Source organism: Lissotriton vulgaris, chromosome 4_1, assembly GCF_964263255.1.
Source record: "Lissotriton vulgaris chromosome 4_1, aLisVul1.2, whole genome shotgun sequence".
Lineage (NCBI taxonomy): Eukaryota > Metazoa > Chordata > Amphibia > Caudata > Salamandridae > Lissotriton > Lissotriton vulgaris.
Genome location: NC_141691.1, coordinates 1,989,611,821 through 1,989,631,099, shown reverse-complemented (window position 1 = coordinate 1,989,631,099; position 19,279 = coordinate 1,989,611,821). Strand labels below are relative to the sequence as shown.

At 54.2% G+C, this 19,279-nt stretch overlaps 1 protein-coding gene across 2 annotated transcripts in view; it reads right to left on the bottom strand.

Moving 5' to 3' along the window:
* The window catches only part of LOC147724807 (ubiquitin carboxyl-terminal hydrolase CYLD-like), a 481,074-nt gene that overhangs the window by 45,666 nt on the left and 416,129 nt on the right, over positions 1–19,279 (bottom strand). The gene's annotated exons all lie outside the window — the stretch shown is intronic.

Genomic DNA, 19,279 nt, shown 5'->3' with positions numbered 1-19,279 from the left:
GGTTTTTCCCCCTTTTATTTTATTCCGTCTATCCCTGCTAAATTTTTTATCACTGCCATCTATGCCTGCTGGATATTGTTAAATGAAATTTCTTCAAATTCAACCTCGCGACAAGCGTTATGTGGTTAGTGGTGGCTGGTGCCTGGACGTGATCTTGGATTCAAAACATTGAAATATACTGAAATACCGAAATATTGAAAGTTCAATATCAATACCAAAGGGTTGGGGATGTGGTAGAGTGGTTGCTAGAGTGGCCACATTGGGTTGAGCCTGTCCTCATGGAGATAGCCCTGCTAGGTCAGGGTGGAGTCTGTGAGCTCATTGTTTGCTCCCCTTCCCTACCTAGTAGCTTGTCGGACTATTGTTGAACTCAATTAATTAAACTCAATCAATCACTAGTAGGACAGAGGTAGGTCCTTTGTAGGTGGCCTTCTTTACTTCAGGACATTTTCATAAGATGACATTAAAGTGTTTGCATTCTGGTCGTTCAATTTCTACGTCTTGCTCAGGCTCAACTGCTACATACTTCAGCTTTCCCAAACTTTTAAAAACAAAAATAATATTTGGAGTAAGAATCCACAGTCTCATCTGTCGCTCCCGAAGTCTCACCCTTCTATTCTGTCTTTGGTTTCGAAGAGTAGAAACAGGTAGGGAATAACGAATGGGAGATGGCTTCAGACACATATAAAGGAGATGATGAAAGTTCAGATATGGCTCTGTCCTGGGGAATTTCCTCTTCCAGATTAGTCGAACTGGCCACAGTTCAGTTCCGGCTGTCCCCCCTAATCCTGTCTAATAAAGTATGCTGTCCACTAGAAGAAGAGGATGCACGCTGTCAACTGAGAGAAGAGGATGTAGGGGCCATGCCTATGATGAACATCACTAGCATCAAGTTTGAGTCTGAGATCAGCCCTAAGTGTCCCATGGCTCCTTTCGGTGGTCAAGATGCTCCTTTTGCACCAAACAATCTGCCACTTAAGGAGATTCCTCAAGAGTCCCACAGGGGACCTTGTGTGGGTTCATGCAATGTGGACCTTGGTGTTCCCTGCCATATACTGCCCCCCGTACCGAGAAGAATCAGATAAGGGAGGCCAACTTAAGACCACCAATTGCTTTAGGGTTGGACATGAACCCTCCTTTGTACAGTCTACCTAGTCATTACCGGCTTTGTATATTAGTACATCTTCATCAGGGGTCTCTTTATTGGGTACAAAAAAACCTCTTTAAATTGTTATTTCTCTGTGCCCGCAGGGGCTCAAGGTCTTGTGCAGTCGTTTAATTTGGTAGGGGAAGGGGCAGGTAAGGGTAGGGCTCACTCCAATATTCTACTGTGTGATAAGAAGGATTTATCTTCGCTATTGGCTTCATTGGATAGATCAGGTGCTAATTTTGATCATCTGTTAGATGTGTTGTCCTCAATCTTATTGGGGGTGCCACACCGTACTTTGTTTGGCCTTTGCCCAAGGAAGGAACAAAAAGGAATAGAAGTAAAATCTCAGGCCTCTGAGACTAACATTGTGATAAAAACAATGGGGGGAAAGAAATTGGACTTCAGGTGAGTGACCCTGGCAATCCAGAGTCCACTAAGGAGGTGACAATATGATTTCCTCTTCCTCTGTTAATAATTTCTCTGAAGAGTGCTGTCAAGAAGTCCAAAGTAACTGTAATCGAATACCCTCTTCCTATTTACTTGATTTTTAAAAAAGGGGCTCCCCTTACCTCTGGTGTTGTAGTTACCCTAGATGATCATTCTAGTGCTAATTCATCTAGGGCTCCACCAAATGGTGGTTTTCCTGTGAAGTGGATCCCCTAGGAATGTGATAGGGTAAAACGCCAGAAGGGGAAAAAGAAACTAACTCAGCGCATTATGAAATGTAAGTAAAAAAAACTAAGGTTCTCAAATGTTTTAGAAGAGTCTGTCCCCTTACATCTAGGTAAGACGCTTGATTCTCCAGAAAACATTGGCTCTTTCCCTAATATATTGGAAGTACCAATCTTAAAATGTCATTGGCAGGAGAAAGGGTTCACGGATTTGTGGGTAACTGTCCACAATAATTAGGGCGGCACAAACGTGAGTGTAGTGAAAGAGGATATTGGGTATGGGGATGTCAAATTGGCAAGCATTGAAGAAGAAGGTTGCGGGGTCCCCTAAGAGGCTGAGAGTGCCTGCGAAAGATCTTCATTAGTCTCCCTTTCTGGGGAATCGTCTCCACACACTGCTCTTAAGTTTGTTAGGAGTATTAATGGGGAGGCTACTCCTTTTTTTTCTCTCAACACAGTCGCCTAATTCAGGTGCTGGGCCAAAACACAACAATAGGTCAGTTGGAGGATATGTATTTGGCAATTTCTCAAATACTTTGATTTTTTTTCTTTGTTTGTCACTGAATTGGGCCCACTGAATAGAAGCTTCATTTTTTAGCTTTTGTTAGAAATTGAGGCCCTGAGTTTGGTGAAAAGAAAAGATATTGACAGTGTGCATCTGGATCCTCTTGCTATAGTGTTACATTTGGATCAAGGATTGTTGCAATGTTGATCTTGGGCAACATGAATCATTTCTGGAAGAAAGGTATTGATGCTTTTCCGTTTGAGATGATCGTAGATCCTAAGTTTGATAGCCTAAGATTGGGCACTCAGGCATCCACTTACGATTCCTACAATAGAAGGGGTGCTGCAAATTTAACCCCTTCGCTGCGGCGGCTATTCCGCCGCAGCGCTAAGGGGGTGGGGCGGCCGCGCGGCGGTTCCGTGCTTGTGACGGAACCGCTCCATCACGGCTCGCGGGTGAGCTGTGCTAGTGATGGAACGGTTCCGTCACGAACCCGCCCGCCCATTAAATCGTCAACGCAGGCGCGGCGAGCGGGCCGTGACGGAACCGTTCCGTCACAAGCACAGCTCACCCGAGGCTTGTGACGGAACGGTTCCGTCACAAGCATGCAAGGGGTTAAAGGACATCACAATCTCTATTAGGTGAGACACAGGGAGGAGAGTGATAAACTTTGTTGGACATGTGGCCAGTGGCCTGGGAATCTGGCAAGGGAGATGAGTTAGCACCCTTGAGTTGAGTAGAAAGTGCACTGTATGCTTAAAAAAGGAATAATAAACGTTCAGTGCTGCAGAGGTAGCCCCTTGGGTAAAATTCTTTCTAGGAATATGTCGGACTGGAACAGTCTAATTCTAAATTAAATTTTATAATGTGTTTTAGTCCATTGATAATTTGCTTGCAGGAAACTTGAATATGTTCTGTATTTTCTTGCACAGCAAACCCCTCTGTAAAAGATCCCCCCAGTGGAGGTATAGCTATTTGACTTAGTAGTAGCATAAATTGGAATCCTAAGGTGCTTGTTTATCACTCTGCATCCGTTTAAAGTTAGCCCTGTTCAATGTGATTGGAGGATCATATTCAACATTCCTGTTGGTAAATGTTTTTATCACCCCTAGGAGGTCTTTTGATTCTTTAGTTGATGCTATGTTCTCTTTTGTATACAACATTAGTATTTCGGAAGACTGCTTATTGATTATTATTATGGGGATTTCAATAGCAAATTCTTCCTGTATGACCTTTGGAAGTTCTGAGTTGGAAGAGGTATGGAGTATTCCAGAGATTATTTTACCTGGAAATGTTCAATCAGACATGCAGGGTACACTTTTCCTAGAATGCCTGAGATCTAAGGTTTTACGAGGATTCCCCAGCCTCCTGTACTTTTCACTCCTCTCGAGGGCAATCATTAATCGATTATATAGTGGTATCTTACCAAATGTTAGGTGTTTGTACTCAATTTGAGGTAATGAGGATGGATTTAAGAGATCACAGTATTCTCTCGGTGGCTATTGACTTACAGCTTAAGGCGCTGAAGTCCTGGAATTCTAGAAATGACACTATAGTTTATAACAAAACAAATTGTCGCACATTTTGGTAAAAAAATAATATATTGAATTTGGCCTCTCATACTAAAGCAGCGGGTTTAGGTCCCTTTGCTCTCTTACCAGATAACCCTATCGCCTGTTTTGAAAAGCAGTTGTCCCCTTTTCGAACTTTTGGGAGCAAAAATTGAATTACTAGTGCTAGTCCTCTGCGATTATCCCCTGGGCTGTAAAAAAGGTAAACCAGGGGGCGTGGCCAAGATGGCGTCGGAGTAGGATGCTTTCTCGAGCCTCTCCGACGCCGATCCTGCACAGCGACTTACTGCGGGGTCCTGAGGCGTCCTGCCTGAGCTGTTCGATCGGCGGAGGCTGCCGGTTACTGGCGGCGTGTCCCGGTGTCGTCGCCTCGGCGAGGGGTGACCGGCAGGAGCCGTTGGAGGGAGCCGAGCTGAGGCCTGTGAAGCGGCGGCCTCGCGTGACCTGGAGGCCGGAGGAGGCGGAGCGGTCCTAAGCCCTGGCGCAGCATCGGCGCGGGCTGTATCGCGCTGAGCGGGAGAGGCGGGGTACTGATCCCGCCGGCCGAGGAGCGCTTGCTGAAAGGCGCTGAGAGGAACACTTGGCGGGCCGCGCCGGGGGCTGGCAGAGGAGCCGGCGACGAGTAGGAGGGCAGCCCCTAGAACGCCTGCAACGAGCGTTGTGACACAGGCCCGGCGGGGGCAGAGCGAGCGGATCCCCCCCCCCCTCGGAGAGCAGCGGATTGGTGTGTATACCGGAGGGGGAAGGAAGGAAGAGCTGCATGGTAGCGAGGCCCGATACCTACCCAGGAACGCACGCCACGTTGGGGCCTTCCGAACTTGAGCCTGGTGAATGCGAGTGGCTGGAGGGCCGGCGCGTGGTCCTGCACACGCCGGCATAACGCAAGGAGGGTCATACAACGAGGGCGGCCGGCCCAAAGTGGTGAAGGGACTTTGAATATCCAGTTGGCCCTGCTGGTGGACATTGTGGAGTGACCTGCCATTGCGCTTGTGGTACACCCTCCCGAGGGAAGCTCCGCGGGCGCAGCTGCGGCCTTCGGCTGTGCATTGGCACCAGGGAGAGCGGAGGACTTGCGGCTTGCTGGCGCAGATTTTGGAGAACGGAGCACCTGGACTGCCGCCCGCCTAGGTGGTGGGTCCTACTGGTGACTGAGCGCCTGACGCCACCTTGGAGGGGCTCTGACGGTGGCGGACCGGGCCGGCTCCTCCCGGGTCTTTAACACTGGCGAGGACGCATGTTGTATTGGGACCCCACAGGCCCCACGCCTGGTCGCCAGCTTTGGGGTGTAGGCCTTCCCGCCCGCTTTCTGCCCCTGGGGCCGGAAGGACCCTTGAATACTGGCGGCGTCAATGAATAGTGGTGGCCTGGTGGAAGAGGGACCGCACTTTTGACGGTGCTCCTGAATGACCTCCGGAGAGGGCGAATAGCACCTTCAGCGGACCGTCCCAACGCGGTGAATCACTGGTCCGAGCCTCGGCCTCCCGGCGGCAGCTATCCAGAGCCCAGGTGGAAGTGCGTGGGAGCAGACCGCAGCCATGTCCAACTCACAACGCAGAGGGGGGAAGACGGGGAAGGAGGTAGTCCCCAAATCATCGCAGCAACCGGCGTCGCCCGGTGCCAGCAGCTCCTCCAGGCAATCGGATGATGAGGCGCCGGCAACTAAAGCTTTCATGAAGGAACTCTTCGCGACTATCAAGGAAGACATTTCCGAGCTCCGTACGCAGCTAGCCTCGGACCTCAGGGAGGTACGGAGGGACGTAGATGGGATTGGAGAGAGAGTGGCGACGATGGAGGACCATGACCTTAGCATGGCGAATGATGTGCATCAACTCCAACAGGATATCATACGCCTCACGGAGCAGAATCTGGATTTGCAAACCCATGCAGAGGATTTGGAGAACCGCTCCAGAAGAAATAACATTCGTATCAAAGCAGTGCCGTGGGACGGGGAAGCAGGGGATCTGCGTGGATACGTCCTGGCCTTGTTTCTCCAGATCTTAGAGGATGAAGAGGTGCGTGACGTCCAGATGGATAGGGTCCACAGAGTGGGGCTGCCCAGGAGGGGCGGGGGACCGCCGCCAGATATCCTCGTCTGCGTCCATGACTTCCAGATGAAGGAAAAGATATTGAGAAAAGCGAGAACCACTGCTTCGCTGCAAGTCAGGGGCCATCACCCCCAGCTTTACCAGGACCTGGCGGCGACGACCCTGCAGAAACGAAGGGACTTTCGACCTGTGACCGCCTATCTCCGGGGGCGCGGAATATCCTACTCCTGGGGCCATCCTTTCCGGATCATCTTTAGATGGGAGAATCGGCTACGACAGATCAATTCCCTGCGAGAGGCAAAGGATCTTCTTGGTATTGAGGACACGGAACCGTCGCAGGAGGCGCGGGGTTCTCCGTTCCGGAGACGGCGTCGCTCTTCCTCATGGCACAGGGTGGGCCCGTCCCCGGAGCGGCGGCGGCCGGATTCGGCGACTAGTGAGCAGGAGAGAGGGGCCGCGGTGGCTTCGGTGGCCTCCGCCACCATGACGGATTCCCAGATGGGCTCTGGTGCAGCGTGACCCCGGTCTTATGGAGTGGCGTCGGAGGGGCTCTTGGCCTGAGGTCCTCGGGGTACTAAGGTACTTTTGGAGAAGACACCCCGGCTTTTGGACCTGGGGGTCCCCAGGTGGACACCCCTGCCCCAACCCCAGTCCAGCGGGGGACTTCTGAACCATGACCTGCTGGAACTGAAGACTGCGAGGTTCAGGTTCAGTGCATTGAGTTGCATTTTGTTGTTCTTTGTTCTTGGGGGGTTAGGGGGTGGGATTTTTGGCGCTCTGAATGTGGGTGTCATGGCGGGGTGTTCTGGGTTGGGGATGGGAGTTCGGGGGGTGGCGGCGGCGTTGTGTGATGAATGTGTGTTGAAAGGGCCTTTGTCGATATTTTCTTTTGTGTCTTGTATATGGTTTTGGGATCTGCCTTCGTTGACCCTTGCGTACCTTAGGACTGTGGATACCTCACGGGACTTGCGGAGTGACCGGGCGGGCCTCCTGGGTTGGTTGTGGCTGGGTTTCTTCCCTAGAGTCCCCATGTTTATTTATCTTCCCTGGGCTTGGTTTGTGGAGCGTGTGCGGGACCGGTGCGGGCACCGTGGCTGTTTGGCTGTGAGCATGGCGTGGAATCTGTGTAATCCCTTATGCCTGTCAGCATAGGAACTTGGAATGTAAAGGGCCTTAACTCTCCACAGAAGAGGCAGAAACTCTGGAAGAACATCATAGATCACCATTTGGATGTAGTGGCCCTCCAGGAGACCCACCTGGCTAGGAAGGATGAGTTGAGGCTTCGGCATCGGCAGTTCCCCCTTATCTACAGGGCCTCTGCAGCTACGAAGCATAGAGGGGTGGCCCTACTCTTTCGGGCTTCCCTGCATTTTCAGCCCATGGGTGTGAGTGTGGATAGGGACGGCCGTTGGCTACTGGTGAAGGGACTGTTGCGGGGCCGCCTGTGTACTTTTGCTGTATTGTATGCCCCTAATGCGGGACAGAATGGCTTTCTGCAGGACCTACTGGATAAGATGGGGGACTTTGTGGAGGGTCATTTACTTTTACTAGGCGATTTCAATATGGTGTGGGACAGGGGTCTGGATAGCTCTGGGGGCCGCAGGGCAGACACTGGCGTCTTCTCAGACGAAACTAAACGGCAGTTGGGAGACCTGGGGCTGATTGACAGTTGGCGCTTTCTCCACACACAGACCAGGGATTACACCTTTTTTTCCAACGTACACCACTCGTACTCCCGCATTGATTATATCTTGCTTAGTCAGGCCCTTCGAGGGGACGTACAATTAGCTAGTATTTTTCCACTCTCGCTATCGGATCATAGCCTTGTGGTTCTGGGACTGCACTGGGCCACCGGGGGGATGGTTGGCGCAAGTGGTATTTCCCGGCAGCCCTGGTGCGAGATGAGGAATCGTGTAAGGCCCTACGCAAGGCGATTGGTGATTTTTTTCTTCCTTAACCCGCCCTCTGACACGTCTGTGTATACCACGTGGGACGCGTGCAAGGCCTCCTTACGGGGCACGTGCATCGCCCTCAACGCAAACCTGAATAAGCTAAGGCGCGAGGAGAGGGAGGCTCTGGAATTGGAACTGGCTACTTTGGAACAGGCCCACAAGGCGAACCCGTCCAGGGTGACCCTACGCCCCCTGACGGCGGTCCGAGGGAAACTGAGGGCCCATTATAATAACAGGGCGGAATTTACTCTTTTGCGACTTAGACGTACCTCCTACTCCCAGGGCAACATGATCGGGCGCCATCTTGCCCGGCAACTCCGGGACAAACGCGAGAAGGACTATATCGGGGGTATTCGCGATCAAGCGGGCTCTGTTCAGCATAGAGACGCAGACAAAGCGGCCATATTCAGGCGCTTTTATGCGGCACTCTACTCGAGTGACGCTCTCGATCCCAGCGCACAATCCAGATTCCTGGAGGGCCTGTCTCTCCCGAAGGTCTCTAGGGAGTGGAACGAATCACTATCCTCCCCCATCACTCGAGAGGAAGTCTTGGATGCCATTAAAGGCCTGAAGCTGCACAAGGCCCCCGGGCCCGACGGCTACACGGCCCTCTTCTACAAAACGTTCGCTTCTGAGGTATGCGACTACCTGGTCTCCCTCTTCAACGCAATGGCGGTTGATGGCAGGACCACGGATTCTATGGCTGAGGCGTTGATCAGTATTATTCCCAAACCGGGGAAGGATCCTACCCTTTGTACATCCTACCGCCCGATAGCGCTTCTCAATCTGGACGCCAAACTGTATTCCTCTATCTTGGCGGGGAGGCTGCAGGACCTGATGCCTGCCCTGATCCATCCTGATCAATCGGGATTTATTAAAGGCAGACAGACCCACGATAACCTGCGCCGCGTCATACACCTCATCGAAAAGGCGGAGCGATTCCGCATACCCGCGGTGCTAGTAGGGCTCGACGCAGAGAAGGCTTTCGACCGCGTCGACTGGGGGTTTTTGCACCAGACTCTAATGGCCTTCGGTTTCTCGCCTTCTTTCGTGAAGATGATTGAGGCTAACTACAGTGGGCCCACATCCCGTGTGCTGGTCAATGGCCATAGATCCACGAGTTTTCGCCATTCCCGAGGGACGCGCCAGGGATGCCCCCTCTCACCCCTTCTCTTTGCTCTTGGTATTGAGCCATTAGCGTTAGCAGTGCGAGATATCGAGAGGATTCTAGGACTTCCCTTTACGGGCGAGCAGCACAAGATCTCGCTCTTTGCGGACGATGTCCTGCTGTCTATCAGGGAGCCGGCACTGTCGCTGCCGCATGTCCACTCAGTGTTCTCTGCCTACGAGGAAGTGGCGGGTTTCAAGGTTAATTTCGATAAATCCTACATCCTAAACCTGACCCTCTTGGCGGGGGAGGTGCAAATGACCAGGCTGCTCACTCCACTAGCTTGGGCGTCGGAGTCCTTACTCTACCTGGGCGTGCGGTTGACTTCCACCGTGAATGCCCTGTTCCACGCTAACTTCCCTCCGATGTTATCCTCCGTAAGAACTGAGCTAGAACGTTGGAAGCCTAAATTCATCTCGTGGCTGGGCAGGATACACGCCCTTAAAATGGTGCTCCTTCCCAAACTGCTGTATTTATTTCCGGCTTTGCCTATTCCAATAGGGCTAGACTACTTCCGCCGATTGAAGACCATGATGCTAAGATATGTCTGGCAGGGCGGCCGAGCACGGCTTCCATTCTACATCCTGAGGCGCCCACGCTTAGAGGGGGGGGTTGGCTTTCCGGACATGCATTTGTACTACAAAGCTGCCCAACTGAGGGTCATCGTGGAGTGGTCCCAACAGAAGTCGGAAAAGCACTGGCTCCACATGGATCGTAGCGTTGCGGGCCGCTCCATCTGGGATCTGGCCTGGAAGCCTAAGGCAGACCGCCCCAAGAATGCTTACATTAGCACCCCCACGAGCACGGTGCTGAAGGTATGGGACACGGTGAGCGGTGACGACCGTTGGACCACGTTCCCGTCCCCATACACCCCGATTCACTTTAATCCGGCTTTTCCCCCGGCCCTGGCGGAGGGTCCCTTTGACGCTTGGAGGGAGGGGGGCTGTAGAGCCCTCATCCACTTGTTCCATGGCATCGAACCCCTCACTTCCCACAATTGTATGAGGGACTATGGTGTCCTCCCGACAGAACGCTTTAGACATCTCCAACTCCTGCATTGGGCGACGTCGCCTGCCGTAGTTGATGCGGCTACCAGACCCTTGTCAAAATTTGAGTCCTTCCTTCTTCACACTTCTACCATGAGGGGTACGATCTCTTTCCTGTACAAACTGTTATTAGACTCTGCCGTGTCACCTCGACCATGATATCAAGACCATTGGGAATCCACACTGGGGAGGGACATTTCTGCTACCGAATGGCGGGCCCTATGGAGAGATGTGACAACGCACAATCACTCTACTGACCTCAGAGAAGCACATATGAAACTCATCTTTGATTGGTACCTATACCCCTCCAAATTGCACCGCATATTCCCGGCTACTTCGGATAGGTGTTGGCGGGGCTGTGGGATGTTGGGAGACTTTAAGCATATATGGTGGGATTGCCCCACCATCCAGCCATTCTGGGCTGAGATTCTGTCCCACATTAGAGACATCTTGGGTTACCCGATCCCGAACTCCATGGACTTTGTCCTATTAGGACTTAGGGATCCGCTGCTTGAACACCAGACTAGGGCGGATAAGCGTGTTATGTGGTTGTGTTTGGGTGCGGCCAAGATGACTCTAGCGGCAGCGTGGAAGTCCCCGTCTACCCCGGCTATTTCCTTGTGGCATGCCCGACTGTGGCATCTGTTGAGCATGGAACGCCTCTCTGACATCTTCCTGGGGAACTTTAAGAACTTTATGTACAATTGGGGCTCGCTTGTGAGATTTCTGTCCCGAGGTTTGCCTTCGGCTGTATGCCCGTCAACGCTGCAATCTCTCCATCTCTTCCAAATTTGATCTCAAGAATGTCTGTATTGTTTGCTATGTTTGCTGGTCGCCGCCACTGGGGGGAGGGTGATGTTGGGGAGGGACGAGGGTGGGGGATAGTTGGGGTGATTGTCTTGTGTTCTTCTTCTTTCTTTCTCTCTCGCTGCGACTAGCTATGCCTTGGGTGGACTACTGGGCCATGAGCGGAGTTTGGGCGGTTCTCTCGATCTGAGGGTGCCTATACTGGACTAGAATCTCTATTGCCTGCGGACTATGGAGCCCTATCGCCCTTCCTCTTTGGATGAGCCCCTCCCTTTTTTGCGCCCCCTGTGTGGGGTTTCGTGGCGGTATGTCGCCTATCTTTTTCTTCCCTTTCTGTTTCCCCTCTTACTGTCTCCCACCCCCTTTCTATTTTCAACTGATATACTGCAAAATAAAAAAAAATTTTTTAAAAAAAAGGTAAACCATGACAAACTCCCTGGTAAGAAAACAATTTAGCACCATCAATGCTGATAGTATTCCCCTCCTATGCTGACCCTTATTTATTCCCATTGTTCATGACGAACTCAGCTCGTCATGAGTGTACGAGAGGTGTACCTCATGACGAGCTCATCTCGTCATGAACATCGAAGGTGTTAAGCTGCTGGCATTATTGAGGGAAAGGTAAATCAATTGGTTGAAGTGTGTGAAAAGTAGATTGAAGGTGTCTGAACAAAGGAAGGAAGAGGATCTGACGTGGATTATGTTGAGAGAAGCTGCTTTTCTGGTGATTCGCGTAAATATTGGTCTTTAATAGCTGAATACTGTGATTCCAGAATTAAGGCTGAAGCTCTAGATGTAGGATGAGTTGAATGTTGAGGCTGGTTCCTTGGATTATATGGCTCGCCTTCCTGTGAGGAGATAGAGGGCTTTATTAACGGTGCATGGTCCTCTGTGGCAAAAAGCCCGGACGAACTTTCATTATCTCTTATGAAACAAGACGTTTCTGCATGGGCTCTCTTTATGCATCCTGTATTTCAATAGTGTCACCTGAATGGGGGATACCACCTTCCTGGAAAGGACGTATTGCTCTAACTTTATAGAACAAGCATTTGCAATGCAATAGGTCTCGCATTATGAAAGTTTGAGCTATTGGTCTTGTAAATGACAATTTATTTATTTATGTGTTGGTTTTGAAAATAGCGAAATTAATAGCTTTGTCATTTACAATGCCAATACTTTTATCTTTTGCAAATGTGACACCTATAGCATTTGTAATGCAACATGTTTTGTATTTACGTGACTTAGATGTATTGATATTACAAATAACAATGGCTTTTAATTTTTTTAAATACATAATACTTAAATAAAAGTTATTGTAATTTATAATGGCAATATTAACATCTTTGTGACATTTGTAATAAAGCTTGAAACATTGAGAGAACATATTTGAACCAGTTGATGTTGAATGGTGGCACAGATTGATACTGTGGTGGCGACGAGTGATGCTGTGGCGTTCAGTGATGCTGTGGTAGCGCATATTGATGTTGTGGTGCCCCTGAGTGATGCTGTGGTGCCCCTGAGTGATGCTGTGGTGGTGCTGAGTGATGCTGTGGTACCCCTGAATGATGCTGTGGTAGTGCGCTAGATAGAGTGAGTGAGGGCAATAGATAGAGTGAGTGAGGGCTATCGATATAGAGGGAGGGCGATAGATTGATAGATCGAGTGAGGGACGGCGATAGATTGATAGATCGAGTGAGGGAGGGCGATAGATTGATAGATCGAGTGAGGGAGGGCGATAGATAGGTAGAGGGAGTGAGGGCGGTAGAGGGAGTGAGGGCGGTAGAGGGAGTGAGGGCGGTAGAGGGAGTGAGGGCGGTAGAGGGAGTGAGGGCGGTAGAGTGGTAGAGTGAGGGCGGTAGAGTGGTAGAGTGAGGGCGGTAGAGTGGTAGAGTGAGGGCGGTAGAGTGGTAGAGTGAGGGCGGTAGAGTGGTAGAGTGTGGGCGGTAGAGTGGTAGAGGTATGTGAGAGGGTGAGGGTGTGTGAGAGTGAGGGTGTGTGAGGGTGTGTGAGAACGAGGGTGTGTGAGAACGAGGGTGTGTGAGAGCGAGGGTGTGTGAGAGCGAGGGTGTGCGAGAGCGAGGGTGTGCGAGAGCGAGGGTGTGCGAGGGTGTGCGAGAGCGAGGGTGTGTGAGAGTGCGAGTGTGTGAGTGAGGGCGTGCAAGGGTGAGGGGTGTGAGTGGGTGAGGGGGTGTGAGAGGGTGAGGGTGAGGTGGTGTGAGAGGGTGAGAGGGTGAGGGTGTGTGTGAGAGTGAGGGTGTGTGTAAGAGTGAGGGTGTGTGTGAGGGTGAAGGGGTGGGTGAGACGTGTGAGGGTGAGTGAGGGTGAGGGTGAAAGGGTGGGTGAGCATGGGTGAGAGGGTGAGTGAGGGTGAGGGTGAGAGGGTGGGTGAGGGGATGTGTGAGGGTGAGGGGGTCTGAGGGTGTGAGGGAGGATGAGGGGGTGTGAGGGTGAGGGGGCGTGAGGGTGGGGGGGTGGGGGGGTGTGAGGGTGAGGGGGCGTGAGGGGGTGTGGGTTGTGGGGATGAGTGAGGGTGAGGGTGGGTGAGGGGGTGTGAGGGGGCGTGAGGGTGTGAGGGGTGCAAGGGTTGTGGGGTGTGTGAGGGTGTGGGGTTGAGAGTGTGTGTGAGGGCGTGAGGGTGTGAGGGTGAGGGGGTGTGAGGGTGAGGGGGAGTGAGGGTGTGAGTGTGGGTGAGGGTGTGAGGGTGGGTGAGGGTGGGTGAGGGTGGGTGAGGGTGGGTGAGGGTGAGTGAGGGTGTGTGAGGGTGAGAGGATGTGATGGTGAGGAGGTGTGAGGGTGAGGGGTGTGAGGGTAACGATGAGTGGGTGTGTGAGGGTGAGGGTGTGAGGGGGGTGAGGGTGTGTGAGGGGGTGAGGGGGTTAGGGGGTGTGAGGGTAAGGGTATGAGGGTGACTGAGGGTGTGTGAGGGTGAGGGGATGAGGGTAAGGGTGTGTGAGGGTGAGTGGGTGTGAAGGTGTGTGAGGGGTGAGAAGGTGAGTGAGGGTGAGTGAGGGTGTGTGAGGGTGAGTGAGGGGGTGTGAGGGTGAGTGAGGGGGTGTGAGGGTGATGGTGTGAGGGTGACAGGGTGTGTCAGGGTGAGGGTAAGGGTGTGTGAGGGTGAGGGGGTATGAGGGTGAGAGGGTTGTGAGGGGGGTGAGAGGGTTGTGAGGGGGGTGAGGGGGTGAGGGTGAGTGAGGGTGTGTTGGACAGGCCGCGTGGAAGGCCCGCTCCCTCCCCGCATGAGAAGACTCGGACGCCGGCTCGCCCGGTGTCTCCAGAAAGCACCATCCCTGCAGCCCACCGAAGCAACCCGCAACGCGTCCCCAACGGGACACCTGCTCCCGAACACCCCAGCATCGGCTGACCCGGGCCTCTGTCAGCACCATTGCCCCGGCCCAGCCGCCATCTTGGACCCTGCACCACGAGGCCGCGTGGCCTCAGCTCGACCCCAACCCTGGGCCTGGCCAGGCCCCGACATCGAGGCACCACCATCCACCCGGGAGGTGAGGAGACCACTTGGCAGGTCAATGGGAGAAGGGAGTGTCGATGGCTCTCCCCCGCCAGGTGCCGATCGCCCCCGGCCTCCCCGGGCGCTGGCTCCACCCCGCTGTTGGGTGTTTGGACTCTCTCATCCCGGACCTCCCGACCTCCAAGCGCGAGGGTCCGGACATCAAAGGAGACCAGACCTATAACTGGGGCAGCTCCAGAGCAAGAAGAGAGTTGTATCCTGGAGTCGAGAGACACCTTGAAGAACTCATCCTTGACGGACTGCTGGCGCTGCCGCAGCCCTACCTTGTGAATCATCGTTCCTGCCTGCTGGCGCTGCCGCGGCCCTCTGCAACCTACGCCTTCGTCGGGACCTGCTGGCGCTGCCGCGGCCCATCCTCGTGAACCATCGTTCCTGCCTGCTGGTGCTGCCGCGGCCTTCTGCAACCTACACCTTCGTCGGGACCTGCTGGCGCTGCCGCGGCCCATCCTTGTGAACCATCGTTCCTGCTTGCTGGCGCTGCCCTTCTCAACCGAGACTTATCATCCTAGCCTGCCGGCGCTGCCGCGGCCTGACCTTCCAGAACTCCGAGCTCGAGGATTGTGAGCTACCCATCTTGCCACCCCCGTACCGGACCGGTACCAAGACTGTCCCGCTACCCCTTTCCCTGTCAGAGACTAGAATTGAGAGGACCCTCGTGTCCCGACCTCACTGTATCGCTGATAACCTTGCTTCGAGAATCATATATAAAGAGTGTTGATCTCATCCTTGTATGGTGTCCATCTGTGGGGGGGGAAGTTACTAGTCTGTACGATCGCTGGAGACGGCCCTCACTGGAGGCCTCTCCCCCTGTCCTCGGCCGACCCTCCAGGTCCCCGTCTAACATTGGTGGCCAGCGGCGCGATCCGAACCAACGCGTAATCGTACAGAGAGTAACTCACCCCACGACACAACCACAATGACCACAAAAGAGAGCGGAACCACAGAGAAATTCCAGATGGAAAAATTAGAGGAGTATAACCACAGAGAACTAAAGCAGTTCTGCATAGAACTAGGCATTGCTACCACAGGACTTAGCACAAAAGACGACTTCAAGAAAGCCCTGGAATCCTGGGCAGAGACGGGTACGGCCGTACCCCAAGACCAAAACGTCGAGGCACCAGAAACGAACTCCACTCCGACGGAAGAAAGAAGACCGGGTCTCTCCCCAGAGGAGATCCGGGAACGGGAAAAAAGCAGGCTCCATGAATTGGAGCTAGCTCGACTTCGGCTGGATGGAGAACTGAAGTTGGCGGAACAAAAAATAACATTGGAACACTTGCGGCTCCGAGAAGAACGGGAAGAAAAACAAAGACAGAGAGAGTTAGAAGAGAAAAAGCTAGCCTACGAACATGAGCGCAAACTAAAAGAAATAGAGCTTCGGAAACAGAATAAAGATCTCGGGGTGCCCGAGCGCCCGAACACTCCTGCCACTACCGACCCGAAAGTCCACATTCCCAAGGATGTCGTCAGAGAGTATTACCGGAACGACGACATCCAGCAATGGTTCAAAGCCTATGAAGTAGCCATGACCTCCCACCTGATTCCCCGAAGCGACTGGGGAGCCGGGTTATGGGGGAGGTTCGTTAACAAAGGGCGAGACGCCCTGCTGCAACTCCCGGACCATCAGATGACCTCCTACGACCACATGAAAGCCGCCCTTCTCACTCGATACGGACTCACGCCCGAGATGTACCGCCAGCGACTCCGCGACTGCAAACGGATCCCGGGTACAACTTGGGTGGAGTACGTGAACTTTTTCAGCAGAGCGTTCGAAGGGTGGATCAAGGGAAGCAAGGTGACCACGTACGAGCAACTCTTTGACCTTATTGTGTGGGAGCACCTCTTTAACAACTGCTTCGTCGAGCTCAGGCAGCACCTCCTCGACAGTAAATCAACTGAACCTCGGCAACTCGCTGCAGAAGCTGACCGATGGGAAAGCACCCGAGTTGGCCGAAACGGCCCCAGCGACCCAAACAGAACCAACCAAGGACCCCATCGCCCCGAGGGGGAGGAGGAGGCCAGGGTCGGGGCAGAGACGCCGTTCCGATGACTCCCGCCAGCAGCGCCCCGCCCCCGGCCGGCAGGGGAAACCCCCCGATGCGTCCAGGATTCCGAGCCAACGTTACTTGCCACAGATGCCAGCGACCCGGCCGCTACGCCAACGACCCTAATTGCCCGAAGAACTAAAACCCTATGCCACGCCAGGTCACTGCCGCCGCCCTGGGAGAGGAGCCAACCCCAGAAGACGCTGAGGAGTACGAGGCCGACCAGCCCGAGTGGGAACCAGCCGCTATGTCCCTGGTCTGCCTAGGGGAAAGAGACATGATTCTGCGGGTTCCCCTACCCGCCAATACGCGGAAATACAGCCAGTGGGTCAACATTAATGGGCGCCAGGCTGAAGCCCTACGCGACACCGGGGCCAGTGTGACGGCAGTCCGCTGTCATCTGGTGACCCCGGAGCAGATCTTGCCGAACGTCCTGTGCCCCGTCCGGTCAGCCGACAACTCCTAAAGCCTGTGTCGGATGGCCTGCGTCCCCTTCGAGTGGGGAGGAGTGTCCGGAATGCTGAAGGTGACTGTCCGCGATGATGCCCCAGTGGACTGCCTCCTGGGGAACGACCTCGAAAGTTCCCCCTGGGCAGCCGTCGAAAGAAGAGAGCACCTGGGGATGTTGGGCCTCCCTGAATGGGCCTGCATAACAACCCGGTCCATGGCCGCCCGCGCCATCTCCAGTCCCGAAGAACCAGAATGGCCAGAACCTCCTCCCCCGATCGTCCCGGAGGGAGCCGCCCTAAGCGCCAATCCCCCAGAGCAGACCGAAGAAGGGCCCGTTCAACTCCAGGACCTTCCCGAACTGGCCCAGTGGCGGCAAGAGGGTGGTCCCACCCAGGAGCAGTTCCGACAAGAGCAGAGAACCTGTCCCTCCCTCGAGGGACTCCGGCAGCAAGCCCTCGCCCAGAGCGCAGGAGACCCCGCAGGGGCCCACTGGATTTATTGGGACAATGACCTGCTCTACAGTGAGCAAAGAATTGCTGAGCTGGGGGCCAGTCGAGTGCTGGTGGTGCCCCTCCGCTTCAGAGACTTCCTTTTGAACTTGGCACACAATGTCCCCCTTGCTGGGCACCTGGGGCAAGACAAAACCTACAACCGCATGGTGACTCACTTCTTCTGGCCCAAAATGAGTAATGATGTCTCCAACCACTGCCGGGCCTGCCCTACCTGCCAGGCCAGCGGGAAGAGCGGCCGAAAGATCAAAGCACCCTTGCAACCCTTTCCCGTCGTCACTACCCCGTTCGAGCGGGTCGGAATAGTCATTGTGGGGCCCCTAGACCCCGAACGGCCCAGGGGCACCGGTTCATCCTAGTCCTGGTGGACCACGCCACCCGCTATCCCGAGGCCATACCTCTTCGGACAGTGACAGCACCCGTGGTAGGCCGAGCCCTGATGGGGATCTTCTCTCGAGTGGGCTTCCCCCGGGAAGTCGTCAGCGACAGGGGCACGAACTTTATCTCAAAGTACATGAGGTCTCTCTGGCAACAGTGCGGGGTCACCTACCGGTTCACGACCCCTTATCACCCGCAAGGAAATGGACTGGTCGAACGGTTTAACCGCACTCTCAAGGGAATGATCATGGGCCTGGAAGAACCCCTACGACGCCAATGGGACGTGCTGCTCCCGTGCCTCCTCTTCGCCTATCGAGAAGTTCCTCAGAAATCCCTCGGCTTCAGTCCCTTTGAGCTCCTGTACGGACACCCCGTCCGGGGCCCCCTCAGCCTGGTCAAGGAAGGATGGGAGATGGCCCCCCAGAAGACCCCTCCAGACGTTTATAAGTATCTCTTGACCCTCCGCAACCAGACCCGGCGATTCAGGGAACTCGCCAAAGCCAACCTTGAGGCCAGTCAGGAGGACATGAAGAAATGGATCAGCATGCCTCCTCCATCGAGTTCGAACCAGGCCAGCAAGTGTGGGTGATGGCCCCAGTCGAACCCTGTGCCCTGCAGGACAAATGGACAAGACCCTTCAAAGTGATAGAGCGCAAGGGCCCTGTCACCTACCTAATAGACATGGAGTCCTCCCGGAACCCCCTGCGAGTCCTCCACGCCAACAGACTCAAACCCCACTTCGTACGTTCGGAGCTCAGCCTACTGATGGCTACCAATAGTGGGACGGAAGAAGACTCCGAGCCCCTTCCTGACCTACTGAGGACCCGCGAAAAAGATGGCTCAGTGGAAGGGGTCAGACTCTCCGATGCCTTGTCCACGGAACAACGCCAAGACTGTCGGGCTCTCCTGCTACAATTTGCGAGCCTGTTCTCCCGCAACCCCGGGGTCACCCCCTGGTGCCTTCACGATGTGGACACCGGGGATAGTCCACCCATTTGACACAGGGCGTACCGAGTGCCAGATCGGGTGCGCACCTGCATCCAGGACGAAGTCACTAAGATGCTGGCCCTAGGAGTGATCGAGCCATCTGACAGCCCCTGGGCCAGCCCAGTCTTACATGTGCACCGCCCCGTGCTCCAGGCCCCCGACTACAGCCGGGAATTCATAGTCCAGACAGACGCCTCAGATCATGGCATTGGGGCAGTCCTCTCTCAACTCAACGCCGAGGGAGTCGATCAGCCAGTGGCCTTCATCAGCCGACGCCTGCTAGCCCGAGAACAGCGCTGGAGCACCATCGAGCGGGAGGCCTTCGCAGTGGTATGGGCCCTCAAGAAACTCCGGCCCTACCTCTTTAGTACCCATTTCAGGGTACAGACAGACCACCGACCCCTGCAATGGCTGATGCAAATGCGGGAGGAGAACCCAAAACTGCTGCGATGGTCCATCTCCTTGCAGG